General features: G+C 42.9%; 1 protein-coding gene across 1 annotated transcript in view; it reads right to left on the bottom strand.

Annotated features, from left to right (window-relative positions):
• The window catches only part of LOC126188555 (titin homolog), a 277,467-nt gene that overhangs the window by 248,383 nt on the left and 9,749 nt on the right, over nt 1–19,335 (bottom strand). The window lies entirely within an intron of this gene.

Consider the following 19,335-nt stretch of genomic DNA (forward strand, 5'->3'; position numbering starts at 1 on the left):
TAGTAAGGTCAGCGATATGATCATTTTGAGGTTCTGCCTCGCTCATAACTTTGTACTCAATGTATTTGTGATTGATTTTTGATTGTCCTTTGTTTTAAAACAGCGTAAGGATCATAGCTTCCTATCTGTCAGTCTTGTCATGTATCATTTTCTTGCTCTCTGTGATGTTGCGATTCATTATAGGATTAATTAACCTGTACCATGTTATTACAAAAGGCTCCACTCTTCTTCACTAATAATACGTAAAGGCTCTTTTCATATTTCAGTTTTTAATAACGTTCGGCCGCGATTGGTTTGGTGAGGTGTCGATAACGCACTGCCTGCGCACCTTTGCATGCACAATTGCATACTTCAAAAGTCGAACCTTACAGTCTAAATTCCTTGTCACTAAATCCGATTACTGGTTTTCTTTGTGTAATGCGCATTATTCTGTTGCATTATACATCATATTGACACAATCCATCGTCATCAAGCTTTTCTGCTTCCCAATAGCGACTCTGCACCTGACTGTAAATGAAAAATAATACCAGCTGTTAACAGTGCCATTTTGGCCCAGTACAAAGTTTAATTTCAGCGGAAATTTAAAATCTAATGTTATATATTTTGCTTTGCTCCACTTCTACTGTGGTCACTATGGTGTATCCCACTTCCGAACAATTAACATTTGAAAGAGTTAAGTGCAAGCATTTCAGTTCATCCATTCGTTTCTAAAGTATATATTACACCATCACACCACCCACTGACGCCTATGGTCTTAGGATGACACGGTAGTCTTCATGGCCTGTTCGGATGGAGTTTTTTTTGTTTTTTGTCCTTTTTTTTACATGTTTCGTTCGTAGCAGCGCATATCTGATCTCGTACGACGTTTACCGCCATGTTTACTTGATAAGAACGTAAAATGCTAGAGCAATGGTTGAGAACTAGTCGCAATAGCGTCTTGTATGCGATTTTGCTTAATCTTCTGCACCACCTTCGATATGTAAGAGGTGAAATTCTAAGAACATACGAGCTTTCAGCCAGATGGCGACTCCGGACGGGAAACACGACATTACACGACAGAACTGATAGTTTCGAAGCACACGGCGCTCATTTTTGTCGCTCTGAGTAAGCAGCGCGCTTAATCTGTTCGTCCGCTTACAAACTGAATTATTATAATGCCGCAAATGTCAACAATATTCTGAAAACGGATTTGCTGCAGAAAACTCAGATCACTATACAAAAACAGAGCTCACCGGTTTGGCGAGGAACAACTTCATGTAGAAAATACGTCTTTGTATTTTGCTGCAGCATATTACACTCTCGGAGGAAACAGTCCACTCGCTATTTTACTGTTACATGATAAAGGCCTTACCTGGTCATCTTCACTTTCTTCAAGCTATGCACTCTAATTTATTCATTACTGACGAGATATTGAATCAACTGCACAATAACCAGCACTCTCGAGCAACACATACCTTCGTCTGCTCACGGCGGTGCCCTTCTATCTACAAAAAAACCGCGTCATATTCACTTTATCAAAAGAAGATATGCGCTTTCAAGTACATCTCGTCGAAAGATGCCGTTATATATTTTCCCGCAACATTCTTTGCGGTAGTTCCTTGGGACCTTATTAACCAGGTTACTTTCTTGCTCCTAGCGGTGTACTTGGTGGCAGAAATATTTTGAATACAATGGTTTCTTTGCGAGGTGACAGCATCATTATGTGAAACTTAATCCAGCTTTTCTGACGCTGCTATACATCGACTTCATCGTGGTTCTGTGTTGCTTGATAGCCTACGCAACTTCATATTTTCGAGGTCCTGCTGAATATAAAAATTCAGCTGTTAAAAGCAAAAACATAAAAAGAACAGATGAACTTGGTATCTTTGTAACTGAGAAGTTTCCGTCATTGCTGTCAGTGTAATCACTTTCTTCTGTTCAAATTCCGAGTTAGTTCTCACAGGAAAATCACGGACAGTTCCTGTTCCTGGGTGAGTTACATCTTCAGTGATCTAGATATTGACGGGACATTAAACACTAACCTTCTCTAGCCTCCTCTACATACACCGCTATTGAGACGAATGCAACGCATTACAGTAGCTCTAATGCTGGATCATGATTTATATCACGACGTACTCCCACGACCAAGAAGAGTCCTGCGATATTTCTTTACAGAAACATTATATCGTAGAGTTTACCCTGATTCTGTTATGATCAGTGACCTACGTAATTGCAGATTGTTTCTATTTCAAAAGTACCTATCTGATTAATAACGACGTTAAAGGTGGAATATAAAGAGATATTACAGACCTCCTACTGAGAGCGGAATTCAAAAAGTTAGGTTACACATTATTATGGCACGCCAAGTAACTTTTAGGATTCTACACTTCAAAGTGACAAGATAAGTAACACTATTTTTCAACATCGTCATGAAGTCTCTGCAAACAACAGCCGTCACATTCCACCAATCGTCCAGTTTTTCGACAATAGAAACCTGCCCCTTGGTTATGAAGCCATTAGAGAACCGTTATGTGACCGTCCCCGTCGTTGTAAAATCTCTTTTCTCGCCAGCTGTTCTTCCAGGTTTCCGAAACAGCATGGTTCACATTCTGGACTTCTCGATCCCCGTCAGGCCTTTGTCAATTTGTTGGCACCATTTCACTACGGGTTGACACGACATTGCATTTGGTCCATATATCGCCTGAGTTTGGGACGACAGTTGTAATTTATTTTCTGACGTCTCTACGTACTACTGAGACACTCCTAATGCTCGAGATGACAAGAAAAACTGAATAATACTAGGCTACGGTATGTTGCGTACCATGAACATTGCATCTCACTCTCGTACTCACCTCATAATGATCGGTTGAAAAGGACGTTTTTCTTAATAAATAATGGTCGTACGAATACAAAGTATTAATGTTCCAGAATAATATTTATTAGTTCGTTGTGAGTCGGCTTTCGGCTTCTTAGGCCATCGTCAGATAACTTAATGCTAAACAGATAGCCCACACAACTTCACCGAGAATTCATAGCTGTACAAAGAATGCTGTACGGCGATATATGACATTTTATGACTATATCGATACAAAACACAAGCATGATGTAATACACTATGTGATCAAAAGTATCCAGACACCTGGCTGAAAATGACTTACAAGTTCGTGGCCCCCACCATCGGTAATACTGGATTTCAATAGGATGTTGGCCCACCCTTAGCCTTCATGACAGCTTCCACTCTCGTAAGCATACGTTCAATAACGTGCTGGAAGGATTCTTGTGGAATGGCAGCCCATTATTCGCGGAGTGCTGCACTGAGGAGAGGTATCGATGTCAGTTGGCGAGGCCTGGCACGAAGTCGGCGTTCCAAAACATCCCAAAGGTGTTCTATGGGATTCAGGTCAAGACACTGTGCAGGCCAGTCCATTACAGGGGTGTTATTGTCTTGTAACCACTCCGCCACAGGCCGTGCATTATGAACAGGTGCTCGATCGTGTTGAAAGATGCAAGCGCCATCCCCGAATTGTTCTTCAACAGCAGGAAGCAAGAAGGTGCTTAAAACATCGATATAGGTCTGTGCTGTGATACTGCCACGCAAAACAGCAGAGGGTGCAAGCCCTCTCCATGGGAAACACGACCACACCATAACAGCACCGCTTCCGAATTTTACTGTTGGCACTACACACGCTGGGAGATGATGTTCACCGGGAAATCGCCATACCAACACCCTGTCATCGGATCACCACATTGTGTACCGTGATACGTCACTCCACACAACGTTTTTCCACTGTTCAGTCGTCCAATTTTTACGCTCGTTACATCAAGCGAGGCGTCGTTTGGCATTTACCGGCGTGATGTGTGGCTTATGAGCAGCCGCTCGACCATGAAATCCAAGTTTTCTCATCTTCAGCCTAACGGTCATAGTACTTGCAGTGGATCCTGATGCACTGGATGGTCTGGATATATGTCTCCCTATTACACATTACAAGCCTCTTTAACTGTCGGCAGTCTCTGTCTGTCAACACACGAGGTCGGCCTGTTCGCTTCTGTGCTGTACGTGTGCCTTCACGTTTCCACCTCACTATCGCATCGGAAATAGTGGAGCTAGGGATGTTTAGGAGTGTGAAAATCTTGCGCACAGACGTATGACACAAGTGACACCCAATCACCTGACCACTTTCGAAGTCCGTGAATTCCGCGGAGAGCCTCATTCAGCACTCTCACGATGTCTAATGACTACTGAGGTCGCTGATATGGAGTACCTGGCAGTAGGTGGCAGCACAATGCACCTAATATGACAAACGTATGTTTTTTGGATTGTCCTGATACTTTTGATCACATAGTGTACCTAAACAAACACTGAACAAATCATAGCCGGCCGCGGTGGTCTAGCGGTTCTGGCGCTGCAGTTCGGAACCGCGGGTCTGCTACGGTCGCAGGTTCGAATCCTGCCTCGGGCATGGGTGTGTGTGATGTCCTTAGGTTAGTTAGGTTTAAGTAGTTCTAAGTTCTAGGGGACTTATGACCTAAGATGTTGAGTCCCATAGTGCTCAGAGCCATTTGAACCATTTTTTTTTGAACAAATCATATTACGTCACAGTATATTCAAAAGTTAAAACTGTGTGAGTCTATAAAACAGAGATGTTCTACAAGTGAGTAATAGCACAGGCTACTATGTCATATGGACAAACTGGTGAATGTGACGAACGTTAATGTCATAAAATGCCAAATATCTTTGTATGGCATTCTTTGTACAGCTATGATTCTCGCTGAAGTTGTGTGGACTATGTGTTCAGCGTTAAGTTATCTGACGATGGCCTAAGAAGCCGAAAGCCGGTTCATCGTGAACTAATAAATATTGTTGTGGAATATTAATACTTTGCATTCAAATTATTACTATGTCTATGTTTCTCGAAGAACCGACTGAAGATTCCACAAATATAAAAATGTTCAAATGTGTGTGAAATCTAATGGGACTTAACTGCTAAGGTCATCAGTCCCTAAGCTTACACACTACTTAACCTAAATTATCCTAAGGACAAACACACACACTCATGCCCGAGGGAGGACTCGAACCTCCGCCAGGACCAGCCGCACAGTCCATGACTGCAGCACCTTAGACCGCACGGCTAATCCCACGCGGCCCACAAATATTAAATAACGGTAATATTCATGTGACTTATCGCCCCTCAAAGTGTTTCGATTGCGATGCTGGAATGCTCTGTGTATTTGAAGGCTCAAATGCAAAGTGAAAGTAAGTTTCAGACAGACACATTTCCTTCTATCGCACCAAATGATTGGTAGTTGTGGTAGTATGTTTCCAGCAGCGGTCTAGTAACGATCACAATATTCAATATGCCGAGCAAAGCTTCCCTTCGTGTGCTGGCAGTTTCCGGCACGTGGCAGAAGTGAAAGTTTCAGGTCGATATTACCGACTGACTCTCGCTCCTTAGACGAGCGTGAAGGTTCTCGCGTGATAAACGCAACTCAGTTCCCGAGTCAGCGACCTCCTGAGAGAAGTAGTCTTCCAATTAGCCCACAGGCACATGACGCTCTTCCGTCGTTACAGAATGCACGATGCGTGGGAACACAGTATTCCACACTTACACACTGCAAGGACGACTTACTCTTGACATCTCGAAAGCAACAATCTTACAAATAAAATGATTTAACTGTCAGGACAGTGGTTGTCCGAATCGCGGTTTGTCGATTCACGAGGAACAAAAGTTTCCCTACTAAAACATGTCGGGTTTGCACTCTTTCTCTGGCTAGTTGTCCTCTTTCTTCACCCTCAGTCTGCGTGCCGTAAATGAATTAGATACTAAATTACATCCGAACAGCATCTGTGGGACTGTATCATCATCCGATAAGAACTGGCGGCTGAACTGGCAATTTATTTTGTGTCCTTGGCGATGAACACGTTTTAGGGGATCTCAAGGATTCATCCTGGATCTTATTTCTGTGACTTTTCCTGTCGCCAAACCGCCGCCAAGATAAGAACCATATGATTGTTAATCTGTAAACTTTATTCTGTTTTTATTCGTACTTTAAAGGTAAAGAAGAAGTAAATGAATTTTGCCTTCTGGGAAGGAGAATAGATGAAAGAACGAAAACTGAAGAAAAATAATGAAGAAATTTCAGAATGTAAAAGCGCATTCTGTAAAAAGAAACAGCAGCTAGAATTAAAAGATGTAAACTTTGAAATGTGATATGATTGAAATATTCCACTCAGCTCATTTTATTTGTGATATTCATATTCACAGTATGTTCATTATGTTATCGTCTTTGGAGTTACATAAATCCACTCTCAGAGGTCCATATGGCCGCCCAAATCAGTCAGCTATAGAGTACAACAAGCAATTCAGATAGCGCATATACAGAACGTCCACTGTAAGGCAACTTTAGAAGCAGATAATTCAAGAAGACACTGGCAAGAGCTGTACTGGACGTCGAGAGGCGAGTGCTTTTCGTAACACTTCCAGTTACCGTTTCAAAGACGTATGTGTCCCAACGTCAGCGTTACTGTTGATATTGTCTTTTTGGATCGTCTGCTCCTAAAGTTGACCTGGACTGTCTATTTACTATGTGTACGTTGAGTTGATCGATATACGCCATGGTCGAGTGATTTGGACATCCATATGGACATCAGAGGACAAGCAGCCATACGGACATCAGGGGATAGAGACATAAAACTCCGAAATCAACAACAAAATGTAAATATCAGTAACATGAATAAAGACAGCTGTGGAATGTTACAAACAAACATTACAACAAGAAATTTTTGTCGATCAGATGGAATGACGAGTAAGGAATGGAGAAGTCCTGCAATGAGTCAAAACGAAAAAATACCTGACAAAGAACATAACGAATCGAATTTATTACAGCTAACACGTTGCTGGAAACTGTAACTTAAGAGATATTGAAAAGAAAGAACCCAAGGACAGACATAGGTGTGAGCCTATATGACAATCATTGATTGAGGGCGTCACAGGCAAGATATAATGAATATTTCTGACAAGGGAAAGAAATGCAGAACTGCCTCAAAAGAACTAAGTGTGTGTATGTGTATCTAGGGTGGATATGAATAATCTGCCCATGATTTTCCAATACGAGTGTGAGGAAGAGCTTAAAAACCACACACTATTTGATCAAAAGCATCCGAACACCCGTATGGTATGTGGAATTGAACATCAGATGTCTTGAGAGGCGGACCCACCAGCATGAAAGAGGACGGGGCGTATTGTGTTGTCAGTACACAAGCAGTAGCAGCAGAATGGGTCGATCTGGAAAGCTCGGTGACTTCGAAGGTGGACTAGTCATTGGATGTCTCCTATGACTGTGCGCAGGGAGTTAATAGGAGTGAGGTACAATGGTGGAGCAGCTCCTCGTAAGCCATCCATTTCTGTAGTCGTTGACAAGCGACGTTTGAGAGGTGGTGTAAAAGCGACGCTGGTGGTCAATGGATGGTTGGAAACGAGTGATTTGAAGCAATGAATCACGCTAAAACCTGTGCCAACCTGGGTTCGGCGAGTGCTTGGACAGCGTTACTTGCTATCATGTGTAGTGCAAACATTGAAGTACAGTGGAAGTTGAGTTATGATATGGGTATGTTTTTAGTCTGTAGGATGTGCTCCCCTTATTGCGCTTAAGAAAACGCAAAGTGCGGAAGTATATGAACACATTTGACAGCATTGTGTACGTCATACAGCTTAGTAACGGTTCGGAAACGATGATTCTTTGTAACAACATGACAATTCACCCCCTCATAAAGCAGTATCTGTGAGGCAATTGTCTGTGATCAGTAACGTTCTTCAAAGGATTGGCCTGCCCAGAGTCCCAACCTGAACACATTGGAATAACTTTGAGATTAGTTCGAGTGTCGACTTCGCTCCAGACCTCAGCGTCCAACATCACATCTCCTCTGGATTCGGCTCTCGAGGAAAAATTGGCCATTCCTCCGCAGAGATTCACACACCGTATTGAAAGTGTCCCCAGCAGAGTTCAAGCCTTTACAAAGGTGCAAGGTGGACACATCAGTATTATTGCCCATGAATAGATGTCCTGATACTTTCGATCAGAGAGTGTAGATCTATGGCGCCAATAGTCCACGTAGAATTTGGATTGCAGCTTCAGTATAGGGGGCACCTCAACCAAACTGAGTTGAGCCAGGCGAGAGAAAGGGCGCCTGCTGAATGGCACGTTGGGTGCTCTCTGGTGTACGTGTGGGCTGTGCCTTCCGGTAGCTGCCTGCCGAGGCGAGGCGAGGCGTACCGGCGCAGCGCAGGTGGCGTCCTTGACACGCATAGCCGACACAGACAGCGAGCAGCGGCCGCCAGCCACATGCGCAGAGCTTACTCCGCCAAATGCTCTCCAACATACCGAGCGACGCTCTTTTAACGCCGAAAACATTTACAGTGGCCATTACTACACTGTATTACGGGTTTCCGTTTTAACAGAAACCATTTTCGAGCAATACTCCTGCTGTGGCATGCTACGTCACCACTGAATTGAGTTCCCCTGTCCCATGTAATCTGCATGCCATTAAAATTTCAGCGGTATGAACACAGCCTGCAATAATCGTCAAACTGGCGTGAAGTATACTACTTCCTTGGATGTGCAAACCATCAGCAGATCAGCACAGTGTGTGGTGAAGTACCGTCATCTACATTCTGGATATAACGAAAGATAACGGAGCGGGTATCTCATTCAGAAATAGCGTTTGAATGTTTGTGAGAAGATCGTGTTATCACTCGCGTAGCTAGGAGAACGTTCGCCAGCACGTGTTTGTATTTGCATGCGACAACACCGTGGCCGATCGAGGCTCTGATTTATTGTTCCGCGATATTGCTGCTCGCGTGGCTCGTGATCCCACGACTGTCATGACACTGTGGAACAGGTGGGTTCATAAGGGCCATCTCAACGCCATGTGAGATACAAACGGCTCCACGCGACTAGCGCCCGAGAGGACATACTTATTGTTCTCTCGGCTGGTGCAGATTCAATAGCGACGACATGTACCTCTGACTTGTTTTCAGCAATACAAGTATTTACACGGATAATGCGACGATTTCTGCGACGCCACGGACTGACAGCAGCTTTCCCAACAGCAACACTGTACACAGAAGTGGCATCACGTCGTCTTTTGAGACGAGTTCCGGTCCTGTGTACAGCAGTCCCGGTCCTGTGTACAGCATCTCGAGGAAGGAGGGAGGAGAATGAATGTCGCCAGATTGCATTCGTCATCATCATAATGTAGGGTGCCAGGCACACAATACCATCATCTCTACTTCGCCGACAGCAGGCGCTATGTGTCTGGCGTATTACGGGTGATAGTTGAGTCCTACATTGCAGGTCTGTGTGACTTTATCTTTCAACAAAATAATGCAAGACCATTTGTTGCACGCGTTGTCCTGACCTACTTCGATATAGAGTGAGTTCGACTGTTACCCTGGCCAGCAGATTCTGCAGATCTCTCACTCAATGAAAACGTCTGGTCATGAGTTGTCGACAGACTGGACCACGGCACGAATCCGCCCGGCGGATTAGTGTTGAGGTCCGGTGTGACAGCCAGCCTGTGGATGGTTTTTAAGACGGTTTTCCATCTGCCTTGGCGAATGCGTGCTGGTTCCCCTTTTTCCGACTCAGTTACACGATGTCGGCGATTGCTGCACAAACATTGTCTCCACGTGCGCGTAACACCATAATTACTCTACCACGCAAACATTTGGGGTTACACTCGTCTGGTATGAGACGTTCCGGAGGGGAGAGAAGGTCTACGGGGGGCCGAACCGCACAATAACCCTGGGTTCGGTGTGAGGCGGCGGTGAGGTGGGTGGACTGCTGTGGCCTGTTGTGCGGTCGTGAACCATTGAGGGCTACGGCGAGACGAAGCCTCTAGTTCCGCGGTTCAATACAAATACACACAATGTCACATTAGTGCTAAATCGCACCACAATTATGCCCAACGTTATCGTGTAAGTGTCACGCAATGGGAAGGTCGTCGCACCCACTCTTACCCACATTTCACCCTTTGTTTTGACGCTTCCGCGATGGAGGTCAGAACCGCGGTGCGCGGCGTTGATATGACGCGGTCGGTATTCCTATGAGTGATCGAGGAAAACATCGCCGCTCTGTATCGATACGAAATGGTCTACGGAGTGTCAATGAAACCACCACTTCGTTTGGGGTGTTGATTCCCTAACACTCGCCGCCGAAAACGACAGTTCACAGTGCAATGAGTAATAGGACGACGTTCCTGGAAATTTTTGAGACTGCTTACACACCCGGACGATTCAATCATAGCAACCGTTTTGAACGTGATCGCACCCCTTTGTAGTCCGAGGCCGCAAATTTTGCTCTGATATACAGCGTCGAACCACTGGGGACCACTGAAAACCCTTCGACGAAATTTGAACGCGATCCGAAGCAGCACAACAGGGTGCTCATGCTGACGGTCATGAAGTAACAATGACATAATCGCCGTGTGTCACCACTGCATGTTCATTATTTGAATTAACTGTTTAGATCTTATCAATCGTATGACACTAGAAGATAGGACGATCAATTCTCGCGTAACCAATCACGATCGTGAAGGAACGTGTTAAGTTCACGCCCTCACATGACGCCAGACGGCGTAAAAGGGTATACCGAGTGATTAAAAAAGAAAGAACAGACTTCAGTTTTTTTTTTACAGACGAACTATAAAAGATAGAAACACATTGTGGATCTCACTGGATAGATGAAGGTTCAAAGTTTTGACACAGCTGCGCTGTTGTTTGCAGCAACATGGCGACTACACCACAAGAGAAATCGTTTTGTGCGTTGGAACTTGCATGAAGTCAATCCATTGTTCAAGTACGACATGCTTTCCGCTTCGATTCAGCAAAAAGCCGCCTCTGTGCAATTTATTTCTGCGAAGGCGAGTAAAACACAGAGTCTTTGTCACACCTGTGGCACCTACTCTTCAAGAGCTGAGAAGTCGAATTGTTGAAGCTGTCAACTCAATAAACAGAGGCCTGTTGATTCGTGTGTGGAATGAGGTGGACCACTGTTTCGATGTTGCACGAGCAAAGCGTGGTGCACATTTTCATTGTACGGTATATTGGTTGTGCCAAAATAAAACTTTATCCTTCCTCTGCCCCAGTGGTTCCCAACTTGGGGGGGTGGTAATTTCCCCCTGAGGGGTAAAATGTAATTTTCCGAAGGGTAAAAACAAAAGGATTCATTGATTTGTCACAAAACTATATTATATTTAAAAGGTCGCTATTTCGTAAAACTGCTATACTGATTAGATATGTTACCAACAATTACATTTTTTTTATTGTATATAGTACTATTACCGGGTGAGACCTGTCTGGAGGTTACAGCTTGTGAAACGAATGTACCATCTTCCTCACATAGTCCACCCACTACACACATCCTTCGAACTTTCTGACATGCATCAATGACAGCGATATTTAGACATATGTATCACATTTGTTTAAATATCTCAGGAAAACGTCTTCTCTGAGTTGCAGGTGGTCCCCACAATGGACCAGAAATTTTTTTATTATTCACTTCGCAACAATAAACAAAGTAATTGACAGCACAATAATAACGGTTACTAACCTGCTAAAGAGTCCACACAGGATTATTATTATTATTATTATTATTATTGTTATTACTATTATTATTGTTCGTAGTGGTAAGACACAAAGCACTGGCAGCCTGACGTCTTCCAAGTTCTGGTATTTCCGAAGTAAAGATTCCAGCAGACAAGTGACTACAAACAGTAAGTGTAGTGCACACATTTTAACTTGGTTGATTTTAAATGGTGGTACAGGGTGCGAGTGAAACAAGTGTCGCCTTATCTGCCGTAAGGGCAAAGGAAAAGCACCCAACAGCATATGACGTATCAAGGCGTTTATTCATGTAAGAATTGGCCACGCCCGGTGTTGTTTACCCGTCTGACAAGAGAACCTCCCCATCGCACCCCCCTCAGATTTAGTTATAAGTTGGCACAGTGGATAGGCCTTGAAAAACTGAACACAGATCAATCGAGAAAACAAGAAGAAGTTGTGTGGAACTATGAAAAAATAAGCAAAATATACAAACTGAGTAATTTATGCGTAAGATAGGCAACATCAAGGACAATATCAGCTCAGGAACGCCGTGGTCTCGTGGTTCGAGTGAGCAGCTGCGGAAAGAGAGGTCCTTGGTTCAAGTCTTCCCTCGAGTGAAAAGTTTACCTTCTTTATTTTCGCAAAGTTATGATCTGTCCGTTCGTTCATTGACGTCTCTGTTCACTGTAATAAGTTTAGTGTCTGTGTTTTGCGACCGCACCGCAAAACAGTGCGATTAGTAGACATGCCTCTCCAATGGGAACCGAAAACATTTGATCGCAAGGTCATAGGTCAACCGATTCCTCCACAGGAAAACACGTCTGATATATTCTATACGACACTGGTGACGACATGTGCGTCACATGACAGGAATATGTTGTCGACCCACCTAACGTGTACACTTCGCGAATGGGTAAAAAGATTCTTCTACCTTGCCCGATTTAGGTTTTCTTGTGGATATGATAATCACTCCCAAAAAAGGGACGAAAACATAAGAGTTTGTCACATAAACTGAAAATAAAAAATTAAACTTTTCACTCGAGGGAGGACTTCAACCAATGACCTCTCATTCGGCCGCTGCTCACGCTAACCACGGGACCATGGCGCTCCTGAGCTGACAATTTGCTTATTTTTTCATAGTTCCACACAACTTCTTCCTGTTTTCTCGATTGATCTGTGTTCAGTTTTTCAAGGCCTATCCACTGTGCCAATTTATATTAAATCTGAGGGGGGGGGGGGGGGGGTGCGAAGATGAGGTTCCCTTGTGAGAACCGGCGTGGCCGAAGTGGCCGTGCGGTTAAAGGCGCTGCAGTCTGGAACCGCAAGACCGCTACGGTCGCAGGTTCGAATCCTGCCTCGGGCATGGATGTTTGTGATGTCCTTAGGTTAGTTAGGTTTAACTAGTTCTAAGTTATAGGGGACTAATGACCTCAGAAGTTGAGTCCCATAGTGCTCAGAACCATTTGAACCATTTTTAGAACCGGCGTTTTCTACGAGTCGAGGCCATTCGCAATATCTAGGTCATATTACTGTATAAAATCTATAAAATAAGTTCCTCCCGCCCCCTCCCCTCTCTCCCTTCCTGGCCTAGCTTTCAGGCAAAAGAAAAAATATTGTGCAGTCAAATTATATTGTAGGTTTTTATCTTCTTCGTAACTGGAGCTTTTCTATGGCTATTTACAAGTGACCATTCATCTTCTATAGTATTAAAAATACTACATACCTCCATGTCTACGTCCCACCCCCTCCTCCCTACAAACTACGACATGGGTGCCCTTGGTCAGAACCAATCCTTACAGTCACAGGATACTTGGATGCCTCTCCCCGCTGTTCCTGCAACACTTTCGTTTCCCGCAGCTCAAAAGCCATCTTATCGAGGCGGCAGCTCAACTTCGTGAACGCGTGCCTGCGTCTTCATCGCCACCTGACCTCGCAGCCGAGGCAGCGACGTGTGCTGGCAGCCACGCAGTCGCACGTGTCTCGGTGACGTCACCGCAAGGCCTCGCGGCCGCCGCTCCGCGCCCCAGCGCTTCTCATGGCGTCAGATCCGTTGGAACTCCGGCGGTCAGCGATGCGTGCGTGTTTCCGCGAACGCGGCCGCGCCGAGCGCACGTAATCGCTATATTCGAGACGACGTGTCACATTTACGAGGTAAACGATGTACAGGATGTACCACTGCGCTGAATCTGTCATCCGTTGGCGTTTTACATAGTTATTAGTGTGGTTTCGCTGTTCTAGCATCACGAGTTGTAAATTTTCGTTACAAGTTACTCTGAAATGAAGGGTTACGGGGCTACTAAGCAGACTACTTTTGGAATAAATATGTAGCAATGGTACATGGAGACTGAGTCATTATCATTTGATTATGGTTAATACCATTTACCTTTTTTATGCACTGACGGATCTAAGTCGACTGTTAGAACGTGATTTGCATTTTTCTGTCCTTCTATGTGAATCGGAAATATGTACAAGATTCCCGCTGAAACAAGCGTCTTTATGGCTACGATTCTAGCACTAAGAGAGACACTCAGTTTTGCATTGCACAATATCAACGATATTCTGATAACCGATTCGCGGGGTGCTCCCGAGAAACTAGAACATGGAATTTGAAAACTATTATTTCTTCTTTTTATAAAATTCGTTTTAACCATCAGCTGTTTATTTGTCCCATTAGTCATTACTGGTTTCGATTATTAACTATAATCGAGGATGTCTATCAACATTAAAAGATTTTATGAAAGTTCAATGCAGACAAAAACAGCAAAACTCAACAAATCTATGGGGGCAAGATTCTATTTGCATACTTACAGGGAACAACAGGTTAGTTAAAAGCAGCCCATATTTCTCGGAAGCTGAACAATATCGAAATTATCCAGTGAAATTGTACAAACATTTTGTCTTAGATGATGTCTGATATGTGGTTCCACTTCTATCTACGGACTGTTCACTTCTATCTACTGACTGTTTTTACTGTAACTTGCAGTATTAAAGTTTTTGTGTTTTTGTTTACGTTCAGTAAAAGTTGTTGATAAAGATATTCTGTTCCTTCACCTTAGCACTTATGCAAAAGTATGTTGTTATGTTACCTATGCAGTACAAATGTAGTATCTTTGATATCAATTGGCTGCTGAGGGATTCTTCCGCTAATTAATCGTCTTGTTTCTCTTGTGATGTCTGTCTGTTTGACATAAGATATCACTGTCACTATTCTAAAACAAATTGTTTGTACAATTTCACTTGATAATTTCGATATTGTTCAGCTTCAAATGAATATGGGATGCTTTTAACTAATCTGTTGCACCCTGTAAGTATACAAATCGAATCTTCACCCATATATTTGATGAGTTTTGTCATTTTTGTGTGCATTGTACTTTCATAAAATGTTTTAATGTTGATAGACATCCTAGATGATAGTTAATAACCGAAACCGGTAGATGACAAATGGGACAAATAAAAAGCTCATGGTTAAAATGCATTTTATATTATACTTACGGCTGTTGATCCTCACCTTTTGGAATCATTACACTTATTATCTCTTTGATGAACAGGAATAATCTATTGGTGTACCAAACAATAACAAAGCGTTAGCGTCTCTAGATCCGGGATCATAGACAACGAAATTATTGGTCAGTTAGCAAAGAGTAGTATCACAATAGGAATACCTTTCTTTATATTCCTACCTTCTATAGGTTCCGTATTCACTGTAAAGAAAACTACATTTGATAAATGGGGTCGATTCTCAGAAACCTCTCAGAAGACGAGAGGGCAAAACTTTGCGAGGATGCTTCCATTCATTCCTAAAGGAATCGGGTATTGAGGGTTAAAACTGTCCCGACAACATACAATATCAGTCACAAGAATGGAAAATGGGCTCGGGCGTTATCTTGCACATCTCTAGAGAATCAAAATTTTGATCTTTCCATATTGTGAAGATCACTCTTCAGGACTGGCATATCTGCCTGGCTCTTCTTCGCCAGTCAGCAGGTCGAAATCTATAAGGCAATCGTCAAACTGCGAATTATCCTACCCACAAATATCACAAACCTTGTCCGACAGCCAGAAATCTAAGTCCACATTGCAAAATATTTTCAAGAACGGATACTCATCTAAAAATGCTGAAATGTGAAGACATGAGCTAATGTGACCGTAATATTTAATTGACTCCACAGACGCACCCCAGGAACTGATAGTCTACTAGAAGAAGAAACCGACTGCAGTCATTTTTACATGTGGTTTCTTGTTGCTTACTGGTTATGAATTAGCCCTTGTCTGGCTAGTTATTACTTCCCATGGTGAAACCCAAAAACTTATTTATACGTTTGTGTTATTTGGAGAGTTAATACGAGTAATTACCTAATAGTGAAATTACTGAAAATTCATTATTAACATAACAAATGTGTATGTGATTTTAGTATATTAAACAGAGCATGACTAGCTAAATAGCTGGGCAGCTAAAGGCGAAATAAATAAAGATACATGATTAATTTTTTTCATGAAATCCACTTGTAAACGACGTTCTGAATTGTGAGGTCACTAATGTGAGGAATAAAATTCTTTGTGTTTTTCCATAATTCCATTGAAATTTGTAATAACTTTTGTAACCGTCAATATTAGGTATGATACGACGTTAAGAAGATTTCGCTTTAAGGTTTCAATACTGCGAAGAGCAGGAAAGGTCTGCTCAAGTAACTAAGTGGCAGGGAAAGGCATCAAATGTTGCCGTGCCTGTTTAGACAATTCTTCGTACTCACAACGCACACGCAACCAAAAGCTACGAAGTTCATTTTCCTTGAAAACACTTTTCCACGAAATGTTGCAAGGTAGCTCCAGTAGCTGTTCGTATCCTGTGTCAGTGAGATTTCGCCATTAGTGAAAGAATCTTCAGCCTAACAATTACCAGGTTGTGGGATAGGGAAATATTCTCTAAAACTTACAGTTAATGGTATCAAGTGTCTTACAAGTGTTCTGCACCTCAGCAGAGAGTTTTTCACCCGAAGAATCAATTAAGGTCCCGAGCACTAGAAATGATGAATGGTTATTGTTCTGTACTCGTACTGCTCACAGCTGCAGTTTGATAACTGTAGCTTCAACATTACCCTCAACTTGCACGATATTAACATTTCTTCCTTGCACGCCTAATTTAAATTCGTTCAGAAAGGAGAAAATATTCCCCAAATAGGCCACTTTACACTACCAGTCAATATTACACATTTTCTCGCTTAAAAACTCATTTCCTTGTCTAAAAGAAACAAGCGCACTTCATCACGCAGCTCAAGGAAACGACATAGAACTTTCTCTCTTGACATACTTCAGTATGTAAGAAAAGTTGAGTGTGTTCACTGCCAATTTCTTTGCATAAAACTATGAAAAGGCGGGAATTTAGCGAAAGTGACATAATAAAATTAACAAGTTTTGTAACTTCATCCAGAACACATTTCAAATCCTCAGGCATTTTTCTCGGTGCTAAAGCTTCTCTGTGCATGAAGCAATGAATACACTACTTCTGATGCTAAAAATTTCACTCGAGACGTTAGGCCAGCCGCGCGGAGTGGCCGCGTGGTCGCAGGCGCCATGGCACGGATTGCGCAGCCCCTCCCGCCAGAGGTTCGAGTCCTCCCTCGGTAATGGGTGTGTGTTTTGTTCTTAGCATACGTTAGTGTAAGTAGTGTGTAAGTGTAGGGTCCGATGACCTGAGCAGTTTGCTTCTTTAGGAATTCACACACATGTGGATATTCGATAGGCCAGTCTCTCAACATGTAAAAGTCCCTAACAAAGAAAGAATTTCTCTCGCCTGTAGTAGTCCTATATAACGGCTAACCAGCTTCAGGCCAGAAATTTAGTGAAGTAGGGAAACATTCAAATTTACAAACGTAGGTATAATTTCCAATTGCCTTCGTTTTAGTAGCTGAAAAAATACTTCTTGCATAACAGCTGACAGTTACATTTTTATTACGACACATTTTAATTTTCACGCGGCGCGGACCCCCTGGCTAGGTATTGCGGGCCCCCAGGGGTCCGTGGACTAGGACAGTTGAGATTTTTAAAAATACCGGAAATCCTATATATCGATATTTAAATTTAGTCGGGCTCGATTAATGGAAAAATTTATCGATACATCGACGGAAAATTTTTCGATACACATGCCTATAAAAATATTGACTGCATATTGTAAATATACTACCGGTTTTACAGCTGTATATTTAAGTATTGATTTATTATTATATATTCTATACATCAATAAGCTAGCTGCCTGCTTATTCCCCTCAGAGTAAGAATTGAAAGTAAAACGATGCACGTTCATGCTTGGCGATAACCACTTTGCAAACAATGGTTACTGCAGGTAAGTGGCAAAATAAAAGGTGTCCGATGGGTCAATCTGTAGTTCGGTTTCGTCTCATATCAGATTTGTGTGGAACACTTCACGACTACGTCCCTCTTTTTTTTCATTTCTGCCAACGCCAAGCGATCTAGCAGATGTAGCGTCAAAATTATGTGGTGAAGTCAAACGTTGCAGTTTCTGTTGGTAGCGCCGATTATGTCACCATTTCCCCTGACACATCTACTCCCACTGGAAAGACCAGTCTTGTCACGTAGATCTTTGTTCATCAGTTTCAGCAACTGTTTTTAAGGAATGCCGATGTGGAGAAACAGCACAATAGCTGCATTAAAAATTGTTTTTTAACGCAACTGGTGTGCTACTTCTTCACATCGGACATTTTGCTATTCCATTCTGCCCCCCCTCCCCCCTCCCCCCCCATAAACACACAGTGCAATAAGATTTCTTCTTTGTACCATCTGTACTTGCTTCACACAGTCAAAGGGAAAGGCTGGACGTGATGAAAGCTCAAAAAGTAGAAAGACTCCTTCACCACACAGTGAAAGTAAAATAATATTCTACTAAAAGAACGACTTCTTCAAAAGTATATCGAAAATTTCGAAATAATATAATATAAAATAAAAATATCGGTTTACGATATTGCCATTCTACTATCGATATATCGGTGGGTAGGATATCACCGGTATATATCGATATTCCTTGGAAGAATGTGGAAATATCGATATGTTATCAAAAGCCCTACGCGGAACCCATTTTGAGAAACACTGCTCCATGCTATGTCACACCATTCGTCGAAGACTAGCAGCAATCGGATTAAGATATTGCTGTTCCTTGCGCAGGCTACCGTTAACACCATACCACGAACAGCTGCGTCTGGAATGGTGACGCGACCGGGAAGAATGGGCTACTGATGAATGACGTCGCGTTGTTTTGATTGATGGCTCTCTGTTCTGCACTTCCCCGGATGATCATCATCGGCGAGTATGGCAGCGACCTGGGAAGAGGTCCCGTTTTTCCAATGTCGGGAAAGATACCATTCTTCTGTTGTTTTGGCGGCACATGGCGGTTTTACCCCTGGTGTCATAGTGCGGAGAGCCATCGGATATAACTTCAGGTCGCGGCTGGTAGTGACTGAGCGAACTCTACTGAAACGGTATGTCACTAATATACGACATCCTCATGTGTATGTCACTAATATACGACATCCTCATGTGTTAGCTCTCATGCACCGGTACCGTGGTGCCATTTTTCAACAGGACAATGCTGGTCCACGTACGACACATGTCTCTACGAACTTTCAGCGTGATGTTGATGTACTCCTGTGACCAGTAAGATCACTAGGACTATCCCCGAAATATCATGTGTGGGACCAGCTCGGACATCAAACCAGTTCTAGTGCCCCAGGATATGAAAGATCAC

Source organism: Schistocerca cancellata, chromosome 5, assembly GCF_023864275.1.
Source record: "Schistocerca cancellata isolate TAMUIC-IGC-003103 chromosome 5, iqSchCanc2.1, whole genome shotgun sequence".
Lineage (NCBI taxonomy): Eukaryota > Metazoa > Arthropoda > Insecta > Orthoptera > Acrididae > Schistocerca > Schistocerca cancellata.